The 7,108-nt window shown below is 43.1% G+C and overlaps 14 non-coding genes across 14 annotated transcripts; all 14 read left to right on the forward strand.

Annotated features, from left to right (window-relative positions):
- The first annotated feature begins 106 nt into the window (after positions 1–106).
- Positions 107–178, forward strand: TRNAA-UGC (transfer RNA alanine (anticodon UGC)). The gene has a single exon. It is a non-coding gene; the product is annotated as a tRNA-Ala (tRNA).
- A 90-nt stretch (positions 179–268) lies between these two features.
- Positions 269–340, forward strand: TRNAA-UGC (transfer RNA alanine (anticodon UGC)). The gene has a single exon. It is a non-coding gene; the product is annotated as a tRNA-Ala (tRNA).
- Positions 341–430: 90 nt separating this feature from the next.
- On the forward strand, positions 431–502 carry TRNAA-UGC (transfer RNA alanine (anticodon UGC)). The gene has a single exon. It is a non-coding gene; the product is annotated as a tRNA-Ala (tRNA).
- Positions 503–1,673: 1,171 nt separating this feature from the next.
- Positions 1,674–1,745, forward strand: TRNAA-UGC (transfer RNA alanine (anticodon UGC)). The gene has a single exon. It is a non-coding gene; the product is annotated as a tRNA-Ala (tRNA).
- Positions 1,746–2,024: 279 nt separating this feature from the next.
- TRNAA-UGC (transfer RNA alanine (anticodon UGC)) lies at positions 2,025–2,096 on the forward strand. The gene has a single exon. It is a non-coding gene; the product is annotated as a tRNA-Ala (tRNA).
- Positions 2,097–2,518: 422 nt separating this feature from the next.
- On the forward strand, positions 2,519–2,590 carry TRNAA-UGC (transfer RNA alanine (anticodon UGC)). Its single transcript has one exon. It is a non-coding gene; the product is annotated as a tRNA-Ala (tRNA).
- A 90-nt stretch (positions 2,591–2,680) lies between these two features.
- Positions 2,681–2,752, forward strand: TRNAA-UGC (transfer RNA alanine (anticodon UGC)). The gene has a single exon. It is a non-coding gene; the product is annotated as a tRNA-Ala (tRNA).
- Positions 2,753–3,073: 321 nt separating this feature from the next.
- Positions 3,074–3,145, forward strand: TRNAA-UGC (transfer RNA alanine (anticodon UGC)). Its single transcript has one exon. It is a non-coding gene; the product is annotated as a tRNA-Ala (tRNA).
- Positions 3,146–3,236: 91 nt separating this feature from the next.
- TRNAA-UGC (transfer RNA alanine (anticodon UGC)) lies at positions 3,237–3,308 on the forward strand. Its single transcript has one exon. It is a non-coding gene; the product is annotated as a tRNA-Ala (tRNA).
- Positions 3,309–3,399: 91 nt separating this feature from the next.
- TRNAA-UGC (transfer RNA alanine (anticodon UGC)) lies at positions 3,400–3,471 on the forward strand. Its single transcript has one exon. It is a non-coding gene; the product is annotated as a tRNA-Ala (tRNA).
- Positions 3,472–3,561: 90 nt separating this feature from the next.
- Positions 3,562–3,633, forward strand: TRNAA-UGC (transfer RNA alanine (anticodon UGC)). The gene has a single exon. It is a non-coding gene; the product is annotated as a tRNA-Ala (tRNA).
- A 1,321-nt stretch (positions 3,634–4,954) lies between these two features.
- TRNAA-UGC (transfer RNA alanine (anticodon UGC)) lies at positions 4,955–5,026 on the forward strand. Its single transcript has one exon. It is a non-coding gene; the product is annotated as a tRNA-Ala (tRNA).
- A 90-nt stretch (positions 5,027–5,116) lies between these two features.
- TRNAA-UGC (transfer RNA alanine (anticodon UGC)) lies at positions 5,117–5,188 on the forward strand. The gene has a single exon. It is a non-coding gene; the product is annotated as a tRNA-Ala (tRNA).
- Positions 5,189–5,280: 92 nt separating this feature from the next.
- On the forward strand, positions 5,281–5,352 carry TRNAA-UGC (transfer RNA alanine (anticodon UGC)). The gene has a single exon. It is a non-coding gene; the product is annotated as a tRNA-Ala (tRNA).
- Positions 5,353–7,108: the final 1,756 nt, after the last annotated feature.

The raw sequence follows: 7,108 nt of genomic DNA on the forward strand, positions 1-7,108 counted from the left end.
CCCCGGCACCTCCAGCCTTTTCTCGACCTTTTAATGGAGCATTATAAAACATTCATGTCATAAACACAGCATCTAAGAAAGGCTGTGGGAATCACTTGACCTTATGGGGGGTGTAGCTCAGTGGTAGAGCGCTCGCTTTGCATGTGAGAGGCCCCGGGTTCGATCCCCGGCACCTCCAGCCTTTTCTCGACCTTTAATGGAGCATTATAAAACATTCATGTCATAAACACAGCATCTAAGAAAGGCTGTGGGAATTACTTGACCTTATGGGGGTGTAGCTCAGTGGTAGAGCGCTCGCTTTGCATGTGAGAGGCCCCGGGTTCGATCCCCGGCACCTCCAGCCTTTTCTCGACCTTTAATGGAGCATTATAAAACATTCATGTCATAAACACAGCATCTAAGAAAGGCTGTGGGAATTACTTGACCTTATGGGGGTGTAGCTCAGTGGTAGAGCGCTCGCTTTGCATGTGAGAGGCCCCGGGTTCGATCCCCGGCACCTCCAGCCTTTTATCAATCTTTAATGGAGTATTATAAAACATTCATGTCATAAACACAGCATCTAAGAAAGGCTGTGGGAATCGTCAACCTTATGGGGTGTAGCTCAGTGGTAGAGCGCTCGCTTTGCATGTGAGAGGCCCTGGTTCGATCCCTGGCACCTCCAGCCTTTTCTCGACCTTTAATGGAGTATTATAAAACATTCATGTCATAAACACAGCATCCAAGAAAGGCTGTGGGAATTACTTGACCTTATGGGGGTGTAGCTCAGTGGTAGAGCGCTTCGCTTTGCATGTGAGAGGCCCTGGTTCGATCCCCGCACCTCCAGCCTTTTCTCAATCTTTAATGGAGTATTATAAAACATTCATGTAAGAAAGGCATAAACACAGCATCTAAGAAAGGCTGCTTTGCAAATCACTTGACCTTTTCTATGGGGGTGTATAAAACTCAGTGGTAGAGCTAGAATTACTTGACCCTTATGGGGTGTAGCTCAGTGGTGCTTTGCATGTGAGAGGCCCGGTTCGATCCCCCTAGCACCTCCAGCCTTTTCTCGACCTTTAATGGAGTATTATAAAACATTCATGTCATAAACACAGCATCTAAGAAAGGCTGTGGGGTGGGAATCACTTGACCTTATGGGGTGTAAAACAGCTCAGTGGCATCTAGAGCTGCCGCTGTGCTCATGTGAGAGGCCCCGGTTCGATCCCCGCACCTCCAGCCTTTTCTCGACCTTTAATGGAGTATTATAAAACATTCATGTCATAAACACAGCATCTAAGAAAGGCTGTGGAATCACTTGACCTTATGGGGTGTAGCTCAGTGGTAGAGCGCCGCTTTGCATGTGAGAGGCCCCGGGTTGATCCCCGCACCTCCAGCCTTTTCTCGACCTTTAATGGAGCATTATAAAACATTCATGTCATAAACACAGCATCTAAGAAAGGCTGTGGGAATCACTGACCTGGTATGGGGTGTAGCTCAGTGGGAGTATTATAAAACATTCATGTCATAAACACATGCATCCAAGAAAGGGCTAGAGCCTTACTCGCTTTGCATGTGAGAGGCCCCGGGTTCGATCCCCGGCACCTCCAGCCTTTTCTCAACCTTTAATGGAGTATTATAAAACATTCATGTCATAAACACAGCATCTAAGAAAGGCTGTGGGAATCACTTGACCTTATGGGGGTGTAGCTCAGTGGTAGAGCGCTCGCTTTGCATGTGAGAGGCCCCGGGTTCGATCCCCGGCACCTCCAGCCTTTTCTCGACCTTTAACGGAGTATTATAAAACATTCATGTCATAAACACAGCATCTAAGAAAGGCTGTGGGAATCACTTGACCTTATGGGGTGTAGCTCAGTGGTAGAGCGCTCGCTTGCATGTGAGAGGCCCGGTTCGATCCCGGCACCTCCAGCCTTTTTCTATTCATGTCATAAACACAGACCTTTAATGGGGTGTAGTATTATAAAACATTCATGTAATAAATAAAACATTCAGCATCTCTAAGAAAGGCTGTGGGAATTACTTGACCTTATGGGGGTGTAGCTCAGTGGTAGAGCGCTCGCTTTGCATGTGAGAGGCCCCGGGTTCGATCCCCGGCACCTCCAGCCTTTTCTCAATCTTTAATGGAGTATTATAAAACATTCATGTCATAAACACAGCATCTAAGAAAGGCTGTGGGAATCACTTGACCTTATGGGGGGTGTAGCTCAGTGGTAGAGCGCCGCTTTGCATGTGAGAGGCCCCGGTTCGATCCCTGGCACCTCCAGCCTTTTCTCGACCTTTAATGGAGTATTATAAAACATTCATGTCATAAACACAGCATCTAAGAAAGGCTGTGGGAATTACTTGACCTTATGGGGTGTAGTGTAGCTCAGTGGTAGAGCGCTCGCTTTGCATGAGAGGCCCGGTTCGATCCCAGCATCTAAGGCACTTCCAGCCTTTTCTCAATCTTTAATGGAGTATTATAAAACATTCATGTCATAAACACAGCATCTAAGAAAGGCTGTGGGAATCACTTGACCTTATGGGGGGTGTAGCTCAGTGGTAGAGCGCTCGCTTTGCATGTGAGAGGCCCCGGGTTCGATCCCCGGCACCTCCAGCCTTTTCTCAACCTTTAATGGAGTATTATAAAATATTCATGTCATAAACACAGCATCTAAGAAAGACTGTGGGAATTACTTGACCTCATGGGGGTGTAGCTCAGTGGTAGAGCGCTCGCTTTGCATGTGAGAGGCCCCGGGTTCGATCCCCGGCACCTCCAGCCTTTTCTCAACCTTTTTATGGAGTATTATAAAACATTCATGTCATAAACACAGCATCTAAGAAAGGCTGTGGGAATCACTTGACCTTATGGGGGTGTAGCTCAGTGGTAGAGCCCCGGTTCGATCCCCGCACCTCCAGCCTTTTTCTCAACCTTTAATGGAGTATTATAAGACATTCATGTCATAAACACAGCATCTAAGAAAGACGGGTTCGATCCCCGGCACCTCCAGCCTTTTCTCAATCTTTAATGGAGTATTATAAGACATTCATGTCATAAACACAGCATCTAAGAAAGGCTGTGGGAATCACTTGACCTTATGGGGGTGTAGCTCAGTGGTAGAGCACTCGCTTTGCATGTGAGAGGCCCCGGGTTCGATCCCCGGCACCTCCAGCCTTTTCTCGACCTTTAATGGAGTATTATAAAACATTCATGTCATAAACACAGCATCTAAGAGAGGCTGTGGGAATTACTTGACCTTATGGGGGGTGTAGCTCAGTGGTAGAGCGCTCGCTTTGCATGTGAGAGGCCCCGGGTTCGATCCCCGGCACCTCCAGCCTTTTCTTGACCTTTAACGGAGAATTATAAAACATTCATGTCATAAACACAGCATCTAAGAAAGGCTGTGGGAATCACTTGACCTTATGGGGGGTGTAGCTCAGTGGTAGAGCGCTCGCTTTGCATGTGAGAGGCCCCGGGTTCGATCCCCGGCACCTCCAGCCTTTTCTCGACCTTTAATTAAGTATTATAAAACATTCATGTCATAAACACAGCATCTAAGAAAGGCTGTGGGAATTACTTGACCTTATGGGGGTGTAGCTCAGTGGTAGAGCGCTCGCTTTGCATGTGAGAGGCCCCGGGTTCGATCCCCGGCACCTCCAGCCTTTTCTCAATCTTTAATGGAGTATTATAAAAGATTCATGTCATAAACACAGTATCTAAGAAAGGCTGCGGGAATTACCTAGGATTGCTTCAAGATTTCCTTACAGATAGGCTATAGTGAGTCGCTGTTGATGGGTTCTTTTGTGAACCAGGACCTATTGCGTCTGGAGTTCCACAGGGTGGTGTTCTTGGTTCACTGTTATTTTTAGTGTACACAAGCGATACGGTTGTTGGCCTGCAAAACAACATTGTTTAGTATGCCAATGATGCAACATTTGTGGGTGTAGTAAAGTCTCCACTTATAAGAAATGAAGCTGCCCTCAGCCTCAACTGGATAGGGACCGGATCACGGAATGGTGTCGTCGGTGGGGTATGAAGCTGAACGCCAGTATAACGAAAACACTACTGATCAGCAGATACCGTACAGATTTCACACCCTGTCCTTCCCTTCAGGTGAATGGAACTTTGCTGAATGAGTCTGAAGCTTTAACTCTTCAAGGTGTAACTTTTGACTCAAATCTAACTTTTGAGAAACATCCAATGAAAGTTTCAGCAAATGTCGTACGAAACTTAGGCATTGTCCGTAAGGCCTCATATATTTATAACAATGATAAAATCAATGCAACCTGTTTTAGGTCATTTGTACTTCCTTTACTGGAATACTGTTCTCTGGTGTGGATGTCTACTTCTGCCAGAGATTTATCTCTTTTAGATAGAGTGGATCGTGGTGGTAGGTTTCTGTTTCCTAACAGTAGCAGTTATGACTTGGACCATCAATGGATGGTCTCTTGTTTGTCAGTTTTTCATAAGTAGTATTTCAACAGAGATCCTTCTCATTCATAATTGATCCCTGCTCGACCTTAATCTGGCTAAAGCAGCCAGTTTCACTGAACAACAGCACCAAGATACCGTAAATGTGCCTTGCTGTCAAACTTCTCAGTTCCAGAGGTTCTTTATTCCTCACACCGTTGGACTGTGGAACAGCCTCCCAGAAGATGTCGTGCTATTGGAACTTCAGAAGTTCAAAAGAAAATGCAATGCACTACTACCCTAAAACTATTCTCCTTGCATTTTAATACATTTCTATCTATATATCTATTTATTAATTTATTTTTTCTCTTAATAAGTGGGATCTCTTCTTTCTGTATGTCACTTTACTTCCTCTTACTTCTTCCTAATGGACACCATATTCTTTGGAAACCTGAATTTCAAGTCAATAGCCCCTGTGGACTTGTTCCATATGAATAGGTTTCATCTACTGAATAATAATAATATAATAATAATAAGCTAAGAAAGGCTGTAGGAATTCCATGTCCTCATGGGGGTGTAGCTCAGTGGTAGAGCGCTCGCTTTGCATGTGAGAGGCCCCGGGTTCGATCCCCGGCACCTCCAGCCTTTTCTCGACCTTTAGTGAAGTATTATAAAACATTCATGTCATAAACACAGCATCTAAGAAAGGCTGTGGGAATTACTTGACCTTATGGGGGTGTAGCTCAGTGGTAGAGCGCTCGCTTTGCATGTGAGAGGCCCCGGGTTCGATCCCCGGCACCTCCAGCCTTTTCCCGACCTTTAATGGAGTATATTATAAAATACTCATGCAATAAACACTTCGTCTAAGAAAGGCTGTGGGAATCACCTGCCCTTATGGGGGTGTAGCTCAGTGGTAGAGCGCTCGCTTTGCATGTGAGAGGCCCCGGGTTCGATCCCCGGCACCTCCAGAATTTTGGGACGTCTAGAATAGAAAAAAATCAGCACCATGAAACAACGACAAAGAAAAGGCCGACCCACAACTGCGTTAATGTGCATCAGAAGGCTTTTTATACATAATTCCATCTCTTCGTGTGATCATCAATTCGGCAGAGCCACAGGGCCATCATTCAATAACAACATCCTATCTTAAACAAAGAAGAGAAAGTGAAATACTGCAGAACCTCGAAATTCTTTCACAAGAACGGCTTCCAGAACAAAGTGCATAATAACGAACGAAGAGAGCATAACGTGCACAGGGGTTTATTTTCTTCAATTTGTTTGCTTTTCCTGCCTTCGCACAAGAGCTATTACTTTTTCCGTGATACATATGGAAAAATAATCACCATTAAATCGAGTAAACGATTAGAATAATCCTAATGAGAGAGAGAGAGAGAGAGAGAGAGAGAGAGAGAGAGAGAGAGAGAGAGAGAGAGAGAAATGCATGGTATATATGCCCCTTGAAGCCCAGCCACTGGGAATAAGGAGGTCACACTTAGCCCAACGTTGAGAGAGAGAGAGAGAGAGAGAGAGAGAGAGAGAGAGAGAGAGAGAGAGAGAGAGAGGCTAGGTATGAATAGGGCCAAAGCCCAGCCACCGGAACCGAGATCATTGAGAGAGAGAGAGAGAGAGAGAGAGAGAGAGAGAGAGAGAGAGAGAGAGAGAGACTGCTATAAATGACGGACGTATTCCGTTGTATACGCGTCCTATAGTCCTCTTTTCCATATCAAACGATGGCTATTAACCTTAATGCAAAGTACCTTTGTAGATAATCCGCTTAAAAGAGGGAATCCCTTGATTTAATCTGATGGTTTAAAAGCTTGTGAACGGCAGTTTCCTCCACAGGAAGATAATGCATGTTTATGTATTTGCGTTTGTATGGTGGTTGTGAATAATTCCTACATTCTTCATTCTAAGTATCTCAATTTTCTAGCGTTTTATAATTTATTTACATATGAGCAATGTATTATATACATTGTATGCAACATATTTTCATATGAGCAATGTATTATAAAATATGTATTGCAACATCTTTTAAGTTTTCAACTTTGAAATTTTCAGGATTAATATAGAGTATACAGTATAATATTGTATACAACATATTTTCATATGAGCAATATATTATAATATGTATGGCAACATCTTTTAAGTTTTCAACTTTGAAATTTTTAGGATTAAAATAAAGTATATAATATTGTATGCAACATATTTTCATATGAGCAATATATTATAAAATATGTATTGAAACATCTTTTAAGTTTTCAACTTTGAAATGTTTAGGATTAATATAGAGTATATAATATTGTATGCAACATATTTTCATATGAGCCATACATTATAAAATATGTATTGCAACATCTTTTAAGTTTTCAACTTTGAAATTTTTACGATTAATATAGAGTATATAATATATTTTCAATGACCATTTATAAAATATGTATCGCAACATCTTTTAAGTTTTCAGCTTTGAAATTTTTAGGATTAATATAGAGTATATAAACCGTTTATTTGCCCTTATGTCTACTGACCGTGAAAACAAGTGTCTCGGGAAGTCTCTCAAGGTCAAAGAAAGCCTCTTAGCTCAGTAGGCAAGAGCCTCTCTGTCCCTGAGTCAGCAAATAATATTCTGAATTAAAAGACTGAAAACCTGACATTCCGGCTCCAAGAATTACGAACTGCTTATCTAATCTATAAGTTAACGGATAATTACAATAACACAAGGACAAG

The sequence above is a fragment of the Macrobrachium rosenbergii genome, chromosome 44 (assembly GCF_040412425.1).
Source record: "Macrobrachium rosenbergii isolate ZJJX-2024 chromosome 44, ASM4041242v1, whole genome shotgun sequence".
NCBI classification, from domain to species: Eukaryota; Metazoa; Arthropoda; class Malacostraca; order Decapoda; family Palaemonidae; genus Macrobrachium; species Macrobrachium rosenbergii.